We start from the raw sequence: 19,133 nt of genomic DNA on the forward strand, positions 1-19,133 counted from the left end.
TATATATATATATATATATATATCTTGTTGCAGGAGCTTCTTAACTCTATCTGTAGTGAGAGGCAAGAGGAGCTGGTTTGAAGACTGATGAAAATCTCAGCCCAAAAATAACAGTAATAATTAATTAATAATATACTTAGTGTAAGTATCTCAGGGCCACACCCATGTGTAATGGGAAGCTGGATTGGATGCTAGAATTACAGCCACAAGTTTATATGTGATGATGCTGGTGAATAAGCATTTGTAAATGTCTCATCGCTTCCTTCAGATCATTAATACCAGAAGTAAAGTGTCGAATGCTACAATCACTGAAACTGCAGACCCAACTCCTCGCATTTTCTTGTTTAATTACTCTGATATTCTTTTATTTGTTTCAGTCATTTGACTGCGGCCATGCTGGAGCACCACCTTTAGTCAAACAAATTGACCACAGGACTTATTCTTTGTAAGCCTAGTACTTATTCTATCGCTCCCTTTTGCCGAACCTTTAAGTTTCAGGGACGTAAACACTCCAACATCGGTTGTCAAGCAATGGTGGTGGGGACAAACACAGACACACAAACATATATATATATATATATATATATATATATATATACAACAGGCTTCTTTCAGTTTCCGTCTACCAAATCCACTCACAAGGCTTTGGTTGGCCCAAGGTTATAGTACAAGGCACTTGCCCAAAGTGCCACACAGTGGGACTGAACCTGGAACCATGTGGTTGGTAAGCAAGCTGCTTACCACACAGCCACTCCTGCACCTGTAGCTACTCATTTTTTTCTTTTTATCCTGTAGTTCAGAGCAGAAAGGATAGCATGCATGACCCTTTTCAGGTTCTCTAACGAACATGGAAGAAAAGAAGCTATTGTAAGAATGGAAACTTGACCTAGATTCTTGCAATAGGATGTATTCTGCTGAAATTTCTTAAAGACCAGATGGTCTAACAGAGTGCAAGTATATGTATGTGTGTATGTATATATTTGTGTGTATGTATATATTTGTGTGTATGTGCATGTATATGTGTTTGTGTATATATATGTGTATGCATGTATATCTATCTATTTACACATATAAATATAAATATATATATATATATATATATATATATATTGCATCTTTTACTTGTTTCAGTCATTCTGGGGTACCACCTTATGTATGTATATATGTAGGTAGGTATGTAAAAATTGTCTGTAACCTCAAAGTTTCACCTTTGACTGATGGAGGTAACTAAGTAACTATGTATGTTCATGTGTGTGTGTGTATTAACACACACACACACAAAGCATGAAAATTTCAACATGTTAGAAGCCCACTTCTGTGTGTTTCTTACCAAAAAAAAAAGTAATTTAAGTGAAATTCATACAAAGCAAAAAGCAAACCTTCAAATAATAATATTGATGATGTATAATATTGATTATTGCAGTTATGTAAATGAAACGGGTCAAACTTGTTAAATTTATGCTTTTTAAATGAGATTATTAAATAAATATTGTTTAAATTAAAAATATTAAACAAGAATAATTTAAATTCCTTCTATAGTTAATACTCTCTTTTTTTTAACAGTTTATCTTCTTTTTATGTAAGTGTGTGTGTACATGTCTGTGCATGGGTAGAAATTAGGAATGAGAACCCAGGTTCGAAATTTCCCCAAGACACCTGATGAAGGCTAGAGAGTATATCAGCCGAAACGTCGTGTTAACAACAAACAAGATGAAAACAAATATCTGTCGAATGTAAATAATATACATAATTCCTCATCTCTTAAATATAGAACTGTATTTCTTGCAGGTTGAGTGATAACATAGAGGCTCTGGGATTGACTTATATGCTAGAGTGTGTATCTGTGTGTACATGTTTCATGCTGTGGCACAAAAAATTTCCGAACATGAAGGAGAAAAAATACCTAATATATATTATAGATTTTTATCCTATTTATTGTAGCTGAAAATTTTCACTGACTGCTTTTCTGAGTTTCCCATTTTTGATTTTTGGGAGATCAGAAATGTGAGGGTAATGATTAGTGTTGTTTTGAGTGAGCAAAAAATTAATATAAATAATTCAAACTGTGGAATAAACTGTATGCCAAACGAAACAAAATATGTACACAGTGAGTATCCTTGACTGAAGAGAGATGAAAATGTCAAATGGTGTTGAAGGACAAATGGGTTTCGAGAGACAGTGAGATGGGGAGTTAAGAGAGAAGGAGGAGGCGGAAGATGAAACTAGTGTTAAAGGATGGGACATAACAGCTGGGGTTTCACTTGGCCTATATGTATTATTAATCGTCAAGAGCAGACTGCAACCCACTGGACTTTCTGAATGGTACACCAACGAAAAATTACTTTAAATTTTTTTAGTAATGCAGCCATCTGATGATAAGCCATGTTTCATGTGGCCCACTTCTCAAAAAGGTTGCCCATGTTTGGTCTAAGATAGTGTTTCCCAACCTATTTTCCTCCAGGCCCCACCATAGCTTTCAGAAAAAAATATGTACCCCACCGTGTGGCATCTTCGGCAAATGTCTAATATTATAACGCTGTGCCGATCAAAGCCTTGTGAGTGGATTTGGTAAACGGAAACTGGAAGAAGCCCATCGTACGTATATATGTCTGTGCGTTTGTCTCCTTGTCCTGACATCGCTTGATAGTGGTGTCACTGCCATACAAGCAGTGTCACTCATTTCTAGTATTTTGCAAGATAACTGGCCATGGGGAACTATTATCTTGTTTGAAAACAGATCAGGGTTGGCAACAGGAAGGGCATACGGCTATAGGAAATCGGCCTCAGTAAACTCCTTCCGACCCATGCAAGCATGGAAAATTAGACGTTAAAACGATGAATTAAACGAGAAAAAAATCAAAAGCCAAGGTTGCAAATCTAAGGGAGATAATTTCATAAAAACAGGATAGAGAGACAGCCAATTGGTTGCCTTATGATGTGTGTGGTAGGCGTCTGATGTTGGCCTCTGTTTAAGTAGAAGACAGACATTTTATTGTTTTAATAAGAAAATAAACGATTTGCTTTCGTAATCCAAGAAATGTAAACTCTGTGCATTCCACTCACATTTTACATCTAAAGAATATATACGAAAAGAAAGTGAGAAGTGCTATTTAACTATGTACATGAAGAGAGATATATTCTAAGAGAAGTAATAGAAATGGACAACACGTAACGAATAATTTAAACATGTCTGAGAGAAGAAGCATGAGAAAGATTGTTGTGTTACGTAGAGATAAGGGCAAAAAGGAAAGGGAGTTTAAGTCTGTGAGACAGAGAGGAAGAGAATGAGTAAAAGGTATTTATTGGACAGGAAGGGAAAAAGAAAGACTAATGTCTAAAGATAGATGACAAACGAGGACAATGTCGCTTCTAGAACAAACACAGAATGAAGTAGATTGGATAGATTATGTCTATGTGGCTTTACTGAGCGTTTTTCATATGCATACTAGGCAAAGTAAGATCAGAAATGTTCCTGATTTATTAGAGAATATGCTAGGCTATCTGGATGTATGTGTGTGCGTAGTGACTATATCATTATAGAGCTTGTGCTAATTATGTTTGTTTTTTGCCATCACGGTTAAGGCCATGCTGGTGCACTGCACTCGTTAATATACTCGGAATACACGAATTAGAGTTTGCGTGAATGAGAATACATGTCAAAGTATTAGGATGAGTAGATGTATATGAGTTTCAGAGGGTTGGAGTACGAGGGGGAGTGAGTATATAAAAGAGAGAAATGGGAGAGAGAGAGAGAGAGAGTTTATGAAAGTGAGAGTAAGATGGGAGATGTTTCAGAGAGAGAGAAAGAGTAAATATACAATAGCGAGGTGTCAGAGAGTACGTGGGGGAAATGCAAATAAAAGGGAGGATGTATGTGAAAGAGTAAGAAGTGGAGTAGAAATAAGCGAGAGTGTGTTTGAAAGGAGAAGTGAGAGGGAATGTGTATGAGAAAATAAAGGCGTAGTGAAAATAAGAGTCAGAGAGAGAAAGTAAAAATGAGAGAGGGTGTGTCTAGTGGAGGAGTGGAAAGGAAAGAAAGAAGCATGAGAAAATGAATAGAAGGGGAGTGAAAATGAAAAGGGAATGCGTTTGAGACAGTAAATAGAGAAGGAGTGAAAATAAAGCAGGTAATATGTCTAAGAGAGGAGACTGAAAATAAGAAATGGAATGTGTCTAAGATGGAGTGGAAATTAGAGAGGTAATGGGAGGAAAAGTAAAAGAGAAAATATGAGAGATTAAGTAGAGGAAGGGGAGTGAAAAATTAGAAAGGGAGTGTATCTGAATGGGAGTGAAAGTAAAAGAGATGTGTGTGAGAGATAAAGTAGAGGAAGGGGAGTGAAAGTAGAAGATATGTGTGAGAGAAGTAGTAGAAGGCAAGAAAAAAATTAGAGAAGCAATATGTCTAAATGGGAGTGAAAGTAAAACTGGAGATGGCTATGAGAGAAGCAGTAGAAGGGGAGTGAATGTATGGAAGAAGAAGAGGAGTCAGGGTAGAGAAGGTTCTGTGAGGTTTCTTTAGAACAGATTCTGAATGCATACAAGTGTATAGTTTTTCTAATATTATATATATGTAGATATATAATTTTTGAGAACGTTAATGGTATGGGAGTGAGCAGGTGTAACTGGGAAGAAAGAAGAAAGTGACTGATTGATTCTACGGAGTAAAAGTCAGTGAAAATGAGAATGTTCTCGACAGCCAGTGCATATTTAAATATGTGGAAGAAAGGAAGTCGAGTTCGTTGTGTGTGTATATGTAATAATAGAAGGATAAACTAGAAAGGTTTTTTTTTTCGGTTTTGATTTTTATCAACGGGACAGTTGGAGTCGAGAATGTGTATATATATATATATATATACAAGCACGTGTTTGTATATATATATATGTATATATGTAAATGGTATAAAAAAAAAGAAAACGGGATAAAACAAAAACAAAGAAGAATTGGGTGTGTGTAAAGTTTCCCTGAATGTGAATCAGAATGCGTTAAAGTGTGAATATATGTATGATGTAACGGTATGTATATGAGTGTGTGTAATTTACTGTGTAAGCTTCCTGTTGTCAAGTAAATTAACATGGCTAAAAGCCAACTAAACGAAAAAGAAAGAAAAAAAAAGCCTTTCTCTGCTCTGCGATAGTTAAGATTGCTTTTCATTTGGTAGTGGATGATTTTTTCTTTTTTTTTTTTGGTTTATTTTTAGTATACTTTTAAGGAGAAAATTTAACTGGAACCCGAAGGTAGATGCGTGATAGGCGCGCGGTACATACACACACATGTATATCGAGATACGTATACGCACTCGCAATGTGTGTGCATCAATGTATATGTCTATATATATGTGTGTGTGTATGATGCATGTAGCTCATGTATACTAACATATACACATGTGCGCGCGCGCGACATTACTACAGAGAGAATGAATAGGTAGAGATGGCTAGATAAATAGCCAAATGATATATATAGACAGATAAAGATGTTAAAGTAGATAGAAGACAGGACATAAAAGGAGAGAAAGATAAATAGATAGAGGAAGAAAGACTGAGATAATAAGGGTAAAAAAATAGATAAGAGACAAAAAAGAAAAAAATTGAAGTGTGGGTTGTAAAATAAATAAACCAAAGACAAAGTGACCGCAGTGGAGTGTCCTCATTTTGCCGGAATATTATTTCACTTTGGGTCATTTGCAGTTATAAATACTGGTGTCTTTGACTTTTATAAAGAAGCTTGGCTTACGCGAAGAGAGGAGAGAGGAAAAGAAGGAGAAAGATGGCGGTGTTGTTGGAAAGAAAGATTATTTTAGATAATTCTGTTTAATACTTGAAATGGCCATTTCAACCGTGAATACGTACATACATATTACACATACGGACAAATATATGCGTACAGACACACATACGCACGTACATACACATGCATAATCATATACATAGGCGAGTGCACGCACAAACACATATTACCTATATATATGTGTGTGTGGTGCGTGTACGTTTTAGTGTTAAACATTAAAATGATAAAATTAACAATTCTGCCATCCATAAACACGCACATACACACATATAAAAGACTCCCCCCCCCCATGAGTTTACCTTTCAGCTCTCTCTCTCTCTCTCTGTTAACACACACATACACATCTATATAAGCATATACAAACAGACGTAGGTGTGTACGTACTCATATATACAACTTGTGGTATGTACGTACAGCGGGGTCACCTGCATGTGTTAAATTTCTTGAAAAAAAAAAAAACAAAGAGAGAGAGACGAACAAATAGAGAAGGGAAAGAGAATCATAAATCAAAAATAAACCTTTGTTTATATTGCAGCCTTTTGCCTTTATTTTATACACTTTTTTTTTCAATGAGCGCTATAGTTTCATTATGTTCTCCTGTTGACAAGCATCCAATATTTTTTTCGCTTAATTTCCAATATATATACTCATTTTAATTATTTTTTTAATGCATGGTTATCGTCAAAACAACAAATATATTAAAAATAAAACTATTTAAATGTAATCAAATGTAGTTAGTAGAAAATAAGTCGTAATTATCACGGCCTTCTTTTTTTTCCAACACCCTCTCTCTGTCATTCTGATTCTCTTCTCTCTTGCTTTCTCTTTCCTTCGTTCTCTCTTGCTTTCTCTTTCGTTTTCTCTCTCCATTTCTCTTTCCTTTTCTCTCTCCATTTCTCTTTCCTTCTCTATCTCCCTTTTTCTTCTGTCTATATCTCTCCCTTTCTCTCCATCGATATTAGCTTATGTCACTTTCTCTTGTCTGACATCTTTTCTTTCCTCTTTCTCTCCGATCTCTATTACATTAGGTACATCTAGTGCACAATGGTCTGCAACTTATGGGTCACGACCCAGATCGGGTCATTGTATGTCTCAAAGGACCACCAAAACAAATTCGTTTTCGTGATATACGTGACATGCGCGTGGCCTAGTGGTTAAAGTGTTAGGCTCAAGATCATAAAGACCTAGGTTCGATTCATGCACCGGGGTTTTCAGTAACACTCCATATAACTTTGTTCCAGTCCCTTCAGTTAAAAGAAGAGTACCGGCCCAGTGCTGGTACTCGTTTACGTGTATTTACTATATATATATGCTATTGTATATATGTCTTTATAACGCATCCAGACGCAGTTTATGCGTATATACACAAGTACGTACGTGCCCGCATATATACAAATAGACAAATGCACAGACAAAGACTATATTATATAGTCATAAACACATCTCCCTCCAGTTTAGCTCTTATTTCTAGCAATTTAGGAGTTTCCTAACACCCTAGTCACTTTTAATGGTAATTATAATTCTCCTTCTTATTGAAACATTACAAACTGCTGTTTATATTAATTCTGTGTGTATGCGTGTGTGCATACACACATATATATACATGTAAAACACCTTGGATCATATATGTCCACCTGACCAGGGCTGCCATGGAATGAATGAGATAAAGAAAGCAAGGAAGAAAGAAAGAAAGAAGGAAAGAAAGGAAGAACATGAGACCACATGCACATAACTCACATGTCTCTTTGGAAGAAACACTCACAAACATACACAAACTCAATCATACACACACACACATCAGCACACAAACACACACACATTTACAACATGTGACTGACAATAGAAAGAACAGTGCTATTGGTGGCAAATTTCTACAAAAACACTTGAATTCGAACTTGAACTAATTGTTTTGGCCTAGGAAGAAAAAAGAAAACGAAATGAATTGGATACATTCAAAATGGTTTTCAGCAATTTCAAAAACTTTGAATGATTCTATTGTGTTATTTTTTTATGTATATTCTTCCCCCACCATCTCAACCTAGTCTTCTGTTTTAAAAAGAAGACAGTTACTTTTGTAATATTATAATTAATTAATTAACTATCAACAGTCTGATTATTCCTGTTGGATATGGTGGTCTCAAGGAAATTATTATTTCCAACTACATCAAGGGTGCTTTATATAAATATTAAATCACTCTCAGTAACCGATTGATACTTGATTTCATTGATCGCTGGAAAGGATAAGCAGCAATGATGACCACTGGGATAGCGAACACAAAACACAGAGGAACTGAAACGCAATACCGTTCGATGTTCGAACAATTCTGGTTTGGTCGATCGTGCCAAAAACACAAACTCCACGGTAAAAATAGATATTCAAAAACCTAACATCATCAGGCAATGTTTTCCGATATTGTATTTATTTATTATTATGAATACACACAAAGCTAACCGAATCAATATTTTGCTTTCAAATGTTTTGAAGGGATGTCACTCAATGAATATGTGTGATCTATTGGACATGAAGTGTCAGTAAAAAATTTTAAGCTCATTCATAATTAAATATTTTGATGAAGTTCTTGGAGCGTTACTTACTATTGATTTGAAGTTTGGCAGACTCATTAGAGCATTGAAATCAAGAGTTTTTTGGCATTTAATTGTGACTCTTTTATTTGTTTCAATCATTTGACTGTGGCCATGCTGGAGCACCGCCTTTAGTCAAGCAAATCGACCCCAGGACTTATTCTTTGGAAGCCTAGTACTTATTCTATCAGTCTCTTTTGCCAAACCGCTAAGTTACGGGGTCATAAACACACCAGCATCGGTTGTCAAGCGATGTTGGGGGGACAAACACAGACACACAAACATATACACACACATGCATATTTATATATATATCATCATCATCATCATCGTCGTCGTTTAACGTCCACTTTCCATGCTAGCATGGGTTGGACAATTTGACTGAGGACTGGTGAAACCAGATGGCAACACCAGGCTCCAATCTGATTTGGCAGAGTTTCTACAGCTGGATGCCCTTCCTAACGCCAACCACTCCGAGAGTGTAGTGGGTGCTTTTACGTGCCACCGGCACGAAGGCCAGTCAGGCGGTACTGGCAACAGCCACGCTCAAAATGGTGTATTTTATGTGCCACCCGCACAAGAGCCAGTCCAGGGGCACTGGCAACGATCTCGCTCGAAAATCCTTACACTTGTCATGGGCACAAGTGCCAGAAAGGCAATGCTGGGCACAGGTGCTATCCTGATTTCACACTGAAAGGATAAACGGTAAAGTCCACCTTGGCAGAATTTCAACACAGAATATAAAGATGCACGAAATGCTGATGAGCATTTTACCTGGTGTGGTAATGGTTCTGCCAGCCTGTCACCTTACTGTTATAATTTACCGTATTTTAACATGTATAAGGAATCCTTTTTGTGTCAAAAATTAAGTTAAAAATATATGGGAGTTTCTTATACATGGATAGTATTATAATCCCTTATAAAATCTTTTTTCCAAATTTTAAGCCCCCAAAATTAGGGGATTCCTTATACACGTTGAAATACAGTAATATTATCAAGAATCATGTAAGGTAGTGAGTGAGCTGGCAGAATTGTTAGCATACCAGGCAAAATGCTTAGGGACATCTCGTTGGTCTTTACATCCAGAGTTCAAATTCTGCCAAGGTCAACTTTGCCTTTCATCCTTACCTCCTCCCCAGAAAATACAGGTCTTGTGCCAAAATTTGAAACTAAGAATTGCATAAGGTGGTAAGGTGGCAGAGTCATTAGCACACCAGGCAAAATGCTTAGCGGCATTTTGTCCATCTATGTTCTGAGTTCAAATTCTGTCGAGGCTGATTTTGCCTTTCATCCTTTCAGGGTTGATAAAATAAGTACCAATTGATCACTGGGGTTGACGTAATCAACGACCACCCATCCCTGAAATTGCTAACCTTATGCTAAGATTTAAAACTAATATTATTAGGAATTATATATATAAAAAACAAATTGCTGAAATATTTCATGTGTTGTAGATGTATAGCTCATAAATTTTAACAGCAAAACCTAATATGGACCCCTAAGGACCATGTGGACCCTGGTTGAGAATCATTGACTTGGTGGAGCAAAATCTGAAAAGAAATTACGAGGCCAACCCACAGCCAAGAACACTGGAGAAGGGGCTCTTAAGTAAGGATTAGGCATAAGTAAAGTGTTCGGTCGTCTTTTACATACTGGATTTCTAATTGTAGCTGTACCCCTAGGTTACGATTGAACTTACAGACTCAATTTTGTGGGGTGGGGGGAGTGAAATGGTGGATAAGAGTTAGAGATCAGTGTTAGAAATAAAAGTTCACAAATCTTTGCTCATGGTATGAAAATATATGTGCATAAATGTGTGTGTGTGTGCTTATGTGTTTATTGAAATATGAGAGTGCAGATAGATAACTCAGATGATTTTGTAACCTGTCTGTCAATGGCATTGTGATGTGTCTATCACCAAGGAACTTGACATTCAAAATAAGCAGCATGTGGATACTTCAATGAAAGATTCACTATTGTAAAATTAGCCTTCTTTTTTTTTTTTTTTTGTCTGTGTGTCTCTTGTGGAAACATAAATATGCAGAACAATAGGCTCTCTTAGAATATCTGGCTCTAGATACAACTCTACATAAATGAGTGATCGAGGAATTAAGAGCTTGGACAGGAGTTCTTCATCTTTTTATGATTCCAGACTTTTAAAGAATTACACAATATGTCCTCATATCCACCTTAACCAAACAACCAAAATCATCATCACCATTTATATATTGGTTTCAAATTTCAGCACAAGGCCAGCAAGTTTGGGGGAGGGGACTGGTTGGTCATATTGACCACAGTGCTCAACTGGTACTTATTTTATTGACACCCAAAAGAATCAAAGGTAAAGTCAACCGTGGTGGAATTTGAACTCAGAATGAAAAGACAGATGAAATGCCGCTAAGCATTTTACCCGGCAAGCAAGCGATTCAGCCGGCTTGTTGCCTTCTCATCATTTATATATTAATACAACAGTGAATTCCTACCTACCTTTAGTGCAACTCTAAGAGAAGTAACTCAAATAGAGTAATAAAGAAATGGTAGTGGTGGTGTTGGTGGAAAAGTTGGCAGTGACAATAGTGTTGGTAATGGGGGAGAAAGATGCATGGAGAGAGGGGAAGGAATAGAGAAAAGGGGGAAACAATAGAATCAATAAAAATAAAAACAGGGAGAGAAAATACAAGAGAAACAGAGGGGAAGAGAGAAAAGGAGAAGAAAGTAAGACAGAGGATTCTAAGAAGTAAATATGCAAAAAAAGTTAAAGTAAATATGCAAAAAAAAGTTAAAGTAAATATGCAAAGGGAAGAGAAGAAATAGAAAGTCGGGAGTTTTAAACACAGAGAGTGAGGGAAGACTATGATTGATGCGGCAAAGTTTGTGATGTCACTGCATCTTTAGTTATCTCGTTCTCTCATTTCCCCCCTCCTTCTTTCTCTGCATTTGTTTGAAGTATTTTTGGAAGTATATCTTAGTTTTATTTCGCTGCAAGAAAGGGTAAATAAATACGTAATGACTAAGCGGGAGTCGGGGGTGTAAACGGAATAAATATAAACACACACTCAATGGGCTTCCATACTGTTTCTGATTTCTCAAGATATTAATGAACTCGAGGCTCTAATTGAAGACACTTGTCAAAGATGCAACGCAGTGGGACCGAACCCGGAACGACATGGTTACGGAGCAAATTTTTAAACCATACTGCCATACCTGCCTCTAAATCATTTATATATTTATTTAGAATCCACAGGTCACTGGGAAAGCTTCTATGTTTGGTTCACTGAGACTCAAGTCAGTCCATATGATCATATGAAAATAAGGAGAGAATACTTTGTAGTTAGATTTGTTAAAGCTTTGCTAACGTAGTTGTACAGTAGCAGAATAATGTTATAGCTTGATTATGTATTCGTCATTGTCCTATGATCACGATACGATATAATACTATTTTCTCAAAAAGCTGTAGCCACATAACTGAACTAGTGACAACTACTGGAAATCATAAACCTTCCCCCAGTTGAAGCATATTTCAGTTTACTCGTGCTTCTAATATCTTTGGGGGGGTGCGTGCACGTCAGAGAATCTCTTATTACAAATGACTAACTATTTAATTTCTCCCCACTAATTCAGATCAACACAAACATACACATCATGCAGTGATTAGTGGAGAGGACTTAATTCGTACGAAAAGAACAAGCCAAACAGTTGCATCCTTGAAAGCATAAACTAACATCCATCCGAGTCGCGAAAATGTTAGAACTACTACATTACATCACACCTCACCATTACTACTACATAACATTACGCAACGAGTCAGCGAAAGCGCTGCTATGTGGTCCCCAGAATAGCCAAATTGTCCCTCAGTTCACTCCCTACAATTTTCAGTAGGAAAAGTATTGGGTAATGTAGTCGTAGATACTTTAAAAAAAGACGAAATGGTCACGGTTGAAACACTTGTGATCATAAACAACGAACAAACAAGGGAGCTGCTACTCGGTCAGTGAACCTGCTAGAAATAGCAGCCAAATAATACCCTTCAAATCGCAGCCTCCCAGTCTTAAAAAAAGGTACATTCAATATTGTAGTCCTAGATATAATAGGTGTAAATATAAAACAAAATACTTTTATCATGGATCTGTTTGGTTAATACTGACCAGAAGCTAACCAATATATATATATGTGTGTGTGTCTGTATATATAAAGAAAAAGAGATGACAAGGGAATAAACGATTATCTTATGAACTTCATTAGCTTACACCTGTTTCTGCTAGAGGATGCAGTGGATTCATAGTTGAGTGCTTGAGTAACACCTTATAGCTTCATCGGAGCCTTAAATATGAAGTGCAATTTCTTTGGGAAAAACAATTACATTTAAGGTATACACACAGAAAAGTGTTACCAATGAGAAAACATGTATGTGGGGAATGAAATTCAGGTGCGCCTCCCATAGTTAGAATAAGATTAATGTTGAAGTGTGTATAAGGATAAATATACCGAGATGTAGAGAAACAGTAATTAGATCTACCAGTAAAAATAAATGTGTAAACATATGCATACACAGACATGGATACAAATAAACACACATATTTACGTATATCTATATATATATACATAGACAGACATTATATTCTTGGACTCTGATGCAATATCAGAGATTATATATATATATATATATATATATATATATATATATATATTGGATTAAGCCATTGTTACATTTCTGACAATGCTTTCTTCTGTAAGGATTACATAATACAAATAAAACAAAGAGAAAAGCGACAGAACACCATTTCATGGCGGCTATGTATCACCTATGTTTATCCCATAAAACTGTTTAAAAAGAGCAACAACATCCGTAACCCACTTATTTTAAACTGTACATAATACGAGCTTTAGCTAAAATCTATATTTAACAAACCCTTACATAATAGTAAGCTATCGTTTTCTGTTAATCTCTCATTTCCGTACTGGACAATTCACTTCATTATTTAGATTACAGTTTACAAAAAGAAACCAAGCAGTTTATATGATGCTTTTCTTTTTTGTTTCTTTGTTATTTTTCTCAGAAATATTTCTTCTTGGTTTTCATTCCTTGTCTCTTTTCAGACAACTATGGTTGTTTACACGGTGTTTAATTTCTGATCGTTCCTTACAAAACGATATTCCTCTATCGTTTCCATTATTCTACCTCTCCTTACCTCCCTTCCTTTGGTCGCAGTTAATAATCGTTTCTTTATTTGCCACAAGGACATATATCAATATAATAACCACCCTCTTGTTTCTCTTAAGATAATAGTAATGATTTCAAACGCTGGCATAAGACCTCCTCTAATGATAATAATAATGCTAATTATTATTAGCATTATTATGTAACCACTCAAACCGCTTCGGCTTTCAGTTTTTTTTTATTGACTAACCCGCCCTAGCTAATTCTATAATTCTCTTTCCTTCCTCCTCCTACGATCATTTTTGCTGCTGTTTCTTTAACCTTTTCTGTGTCGCTACGTCCCCTTTATACTCTCCTCACCACCCGTTTTCTTTTTCTTCGTTATTCTCAAACCTCTCTTTCCTTCTCATAATCATTCTCAGTCTCTTCCCTTCCATTTCTGTGACCACCTCGCCTGTGTTTTCTTTCCTTCAACCTCTAACCTCCCCTTCTTCTATAACCTTCACCTTTTACAGCTCGTTTCTTTTCTCTCTCACTCTTTATCTACACCTTTACTTCTCCTCCCACTACTCCTTTAAAATTTCTCCCTTTCTTTTCTTACTAATTCTTTCGCATTCTTTCTTCCTCCTCCCTCTTTATTTCTCACACTTCCCCTTCTTTACCTCTTTATTTCTCTTCACTGCTTTTCCTCCTTGAGATATCTTTCTCGTCACATATCTTGGAGGGTCTAAGACTTGACCCATTCTTTGAGTCTTGCATTTTCCTTGCTATATGTCCTTAGTGTTTCTTTCTCACTCTCACTACCACGCAGCCATGTCTCTTTCCCCGTCATTTTATCATACCCCTCTCTCTATATATCGTTCGTTCACTGTATCTCTTTCCTTCCCAATATATTGCTCCATTTTTTTAAAAATACTGTCTCGTACACCTTTATATTAGCAAGAATCTTATTTCGCTATCATATTTTATGCTTTTTTTGTTTAAAAAAAAAAGCCATTTCTATGGTAACGTGGAAGTTTCAATTTTCGGTTGTGACTCACTCCACTTACACTGTTCATGCCTTTAACAGAAAGGCATGAACGCCACTGTTCGTTTCTTCCTATTTAAGTCAATCAGGACGAACCACCTTTTGATGGATACCGTCATATACTGAAGGTCAAACAATTGACTGTTATTTACACATTAATACGTGGCATAAGCATTTCTAATACACAACGAAATTTCGTCATTGCATTGATCGAGAATAAAATTAATTCTCAATCTGAAATAATAATTCTCATCGTTATTTAACATTTTCAAAGAAAATATATGTATCATGATTTATTTTTAAATTTTTCGATTTGCTTTGTAGTCTTACTAGTTTCTCGTACTGAAATAATAAGAGACAACAAAACACCATACTGCAGGTCATTTCTTTTAGTCACACAGACAGAACGGAAAGAAAAAAGGGGGGGGGAAATGCATAAAATATCCCCTAAAACATGTAAAACAAGGACATGGATAATGGTCTGAAAATAGCAAAATGACTTGATTCAATGAGGAAGGATCCGGGTTGAGAGGAATGGCGAGAGTAAAATAAAAGTAATATAGTATTAAGAATGAGAGAGGGGGAAAAGAAGTATTGAGATAAACAGTTCAGGATGTGAATGTTAATGCAGAAAGTTGTGGTGGAGGAGGAAAAGAGATGAATATTGTAGAAGGAGGAGGAAAAAGGAGAAGGGGAGGAGAGTACAGGCAAACAGGCGAAGGGTGGTGATGTATGTAACGGAGAAGGGGATGCAGAGGGGAACGGAAGAGAGCAGGAGAAAAGTATAAGCTAAAATACGGAGGGTTAGTAGTGGCAAAGAAAGAGGAGAGGAGGAATAGGTGAGCGAAGGCACCACACGGGAATGTTTATAATGGTGGTAGAGGCGAAGAAAAACGAAGAGGGTAAAAAGTATGTGAGGTGGGGTAACAGACAGACAAGGAAATGATGAGGGTGGTGGTAGAAAAGTATTTAGAGTCGACTCAACTGCACCTCCACTCAGGCAGCGAGAAAGCTACGAATAAGTGTCTTCTCTGTCTGGCTTGCTTTTGTTTCCATTGCTCCTCAATGGCGGCTACCAAACGAATTATTATATATCAACCAGTTTTGAATTATAATAATAATAATACTATTAGTAATTAATGAGGCACAAATACTCAAGATTTATAGAGGAAAGCAAATAGAATGTGATATTCATGCCTTTCTCAACGAAGGGACATAAAATATAGATTCAACCTAAATAATGATAATAAATAATTATTTGCTGATATATTCACTATTTCTCATTTAAATCAAATCTTTATAATTTCATTGTTCTATCGCTGTTTTTCTTTCCTCGAAAAACATATTTTCTTTTGAGTAAAACATTTACGCATTTTTTTAAAGTGAAATACATATCTACATATAACTAGAATCTTCTTTTCAACCTCTGGCCAATGGTGTTCATTTACGATGGCTTGTAAATAAGGTGAAATGTTCTTTGCTTTCAGTGAAACGTTTAAAATGGCTGCCAGATTACGTTTTGTCAGAAATGAATCCCGCTGCTTATCTAAAGTCTCCCTTTCCCTCCTCTGTTACTCTCTATCTATCTCTCTGTCTGTCTCTTACCTTTCCCCTCTCTGTATCATTCATAAACTGACATTTTCTCTCTCCGTCTTTCTGACTATCTCTTTCCTTCTCAATGCCATATCCAAAACCCCTTCCTTTCACAGAAACTGAGCCAATTGATTTTCAAAATGGCTGAAAGTATTATTACAAACAATTTTTAATAGATCAATTCTAATATTTTTAATATTTACGTTGGGGGGAGACAGCTTAGGCAGTAGTGTCGAACTAAATGCTTTATTGTATTTAGTTTCGTCTTTTTTCAATTTTTCCTTCAAATCTAATCAGAGTTGACGTTTTCATCTTTGGTGAAGTCGGGTCAATAGGACCAGTACCAGTAATATGCGGTGTCGATTTACGCTATTGTATACTTCTCCCATACAAACGGTCTTTATGCATTGTCGAAAGGAATCAATATTTATATTTATGCGTTTGATGTGTGTATGAAATGAGATGTGTGTATACGTGCGTAGGTAGGTATTACGTCGCTGCCCCTTAATGTATGTTTATATTCCTTTTTTGTTTTTATGAATGCAGTCCGTATATGAGAATTTCTATGAATGCGTCGTAACAGCACATGTTAAACGGATACGAATGTGTCTGCTTGTGAATAGTGTATCTGTGTGTGTGGAGCATGAAATAAATTATTCGTCAATAGCTGTACAGACGTCATGAACGCCAGAAGGAACAAAAAAGGGAAATTAACGTTTTTGACTTAAATTATTTGAAAGAAATGGACCTTTTTTTTTTAATCGCCGAACATTTTATTCAAATCTTCTCTCACGTATTTATTTCTTCGCGAAAATAAAAATAGAAGTACAAAAAAAGCTGGTGTTAAGTGTGGTATTTGTAAATGGGTTTTCGTTATCTAGAGAAGAGAAATCGATCCGTCATCAGTCTCTCTTCATTGACCATTCTACTTCGTAAGCAGCACTGTTCTCTTTAATAATTTTGCAAGATCACTTGACTCTGTAGGCAATGAACATCTTAACCAAAGGTGAGGGGTTTTATGTAAGGTGAAGGTCATACATGCATACATATCTATATATACATACACATGTGAATGTATATATATGTGTGTGCGCGTGTGTATATATATACATATAAATCATATATATATATATGTATATATAAATGTGCTGATTTACCTTCAGACTACGGGTGCTCATATGGAACACATTTCTAACGAGTAAACTCTCCAGAGTGAACGAACTTACACAATGTCATCGCCATTTTGCAAACGAAGATGCCATTTTCCTGTAATTGTTTTCACATTGTAATAAAACGCGACCAAAATGGTAGTGCAAGCGAAACTGATTAGGTTTATTAATTATAGTTATTTAAACATGAACATATATATATATATTAGTTACCTCCGGTATTCAAGTATTATTTTTTTCCACCTTGTTTCACATTTACTCTGATGTTTATACACCTGTCTTCGTCTTTTGTGTTTCTGTAAATTTCAACTATATATATGTATGTTTGTATGTATGTATGTATGTATGTATGTATATATATATATATATATATATATATATATATATATATAAATTTAAAGAAAAAAGAAAATGGAGATAACATTGATGAACAACAATTGATTTGCATCACTTATTATCTATTAATAATTTACAAAAAGACTGTGTCCCATCTAACAGCTGTTTCTGCTGCCATTGTTCTTTGGAATTACCATTATGATGCTTAGAAAGTATTTATTATAGTTTGGTAAAAAAAAAAACTGATTTGAATCATGGAGCTTCATCAGAGTGGAAAATAAATAAATAAATAAATAAGACACAAGGAAAGAAGAAGGAAAGATTGAATATGGTGAGAGTCATGTCATGTTGCATGTAGAGCCATTGGACGATAAATAAATGACCAAAATTTAAAATAAAAGGGGTATTTGGTGGGATTGCAAATCAATTATTGTTCATCAATGTTATCTCCATTTTCTGTTTTCTTTAAATTTTGATTCCTGATAAACTCCTACTTAATTTATCGACCCCAAAAGGATGAAAAGATGAGACTGACTTTGTCTTGCACCCTTTTGGAGGTCAATAAAAGAAGTACCAGTCAAGCACTGAAGTCGATGTACTTCAATTAACAACCTCACTCTAAAATTATTATTAGCCTTCTGCCAAAATTTGGAATCATTATTTGTATTATAAGGTCAATGGAGTGGCAGAGTTATCAAAGTGTCAGAGAAAATGCTTTGCAGTGTTTGTTCTGGTTCTTTTGGTTCTGATTTCAAATCACACTGAAATTATCTCTCATGCTTTTGAGTTTGATTAGCCACCAAACCATGGGATTGATGGAAGCAATCAACTCTTTCCCCCTTTAAAATTGCTGGCCTTGTACCCAAATCAGAGCCCGGGTGCTTGGCTTTTGAAATGTCATCAAGCATTCACAGTTCTCAACCAGTTGGGCAATGTTGTTAATTAATCATGCATTATCTTGTAGCATCAAGATTTCAATGATGTGATTGTTTACATTTAGAATGACATTGTAAGTTAGGTGTGAGAGGTTAGATTTGGCCAGTTTGAACATAAAACAAATAGAATATTTGGGCTGGATATGGCTGGCTTAAATACTGAAGGGTTAAACAACATATATGTATTTGCCTAAAAAGGAGAACTAGTCTACATCATTGAATGCAAATGAAGTCACAGGTGTTATACCAGAGTTTGCCTTCTCCTAGAGAGATGTCTAAGCAAAGATTAAGAGTTTTTCTCTCCTAGCTGTTGGATGACCTTTGACTCAACTGAATTCATCTGCCTTTCAACAGGTTTTGTTTCTCGTCCTGCTGAGTGTCAAACAAAATCCACACTCCTTATCAAGCAGGCTTGGTTGTGTTGCTGGTTTGGTTGCTGATGGCCTGACCATACAGCAAGTTGTACTGGGCTATGTGTTATTAATAGCACTATGAGAGACTGTGATGTCTCTAACTTTTCAAAGAACATAAATACACTTTGTGAAGT

Source organism: Octopus bimaculoides, chromosome 19 (genome assembly GCF_046866305.1).
Source record: "Octopus bimaculoides isolate indiv1 chromosome 19, ASM4686630v1, whole genome shotgun sequence".
Lineage (NCBI taxonomy): Eukaryota > Metazoa > Mollusca > Cephalopoda > Octopoda > Octopodidae > Octopus > Octopus bimaculoides.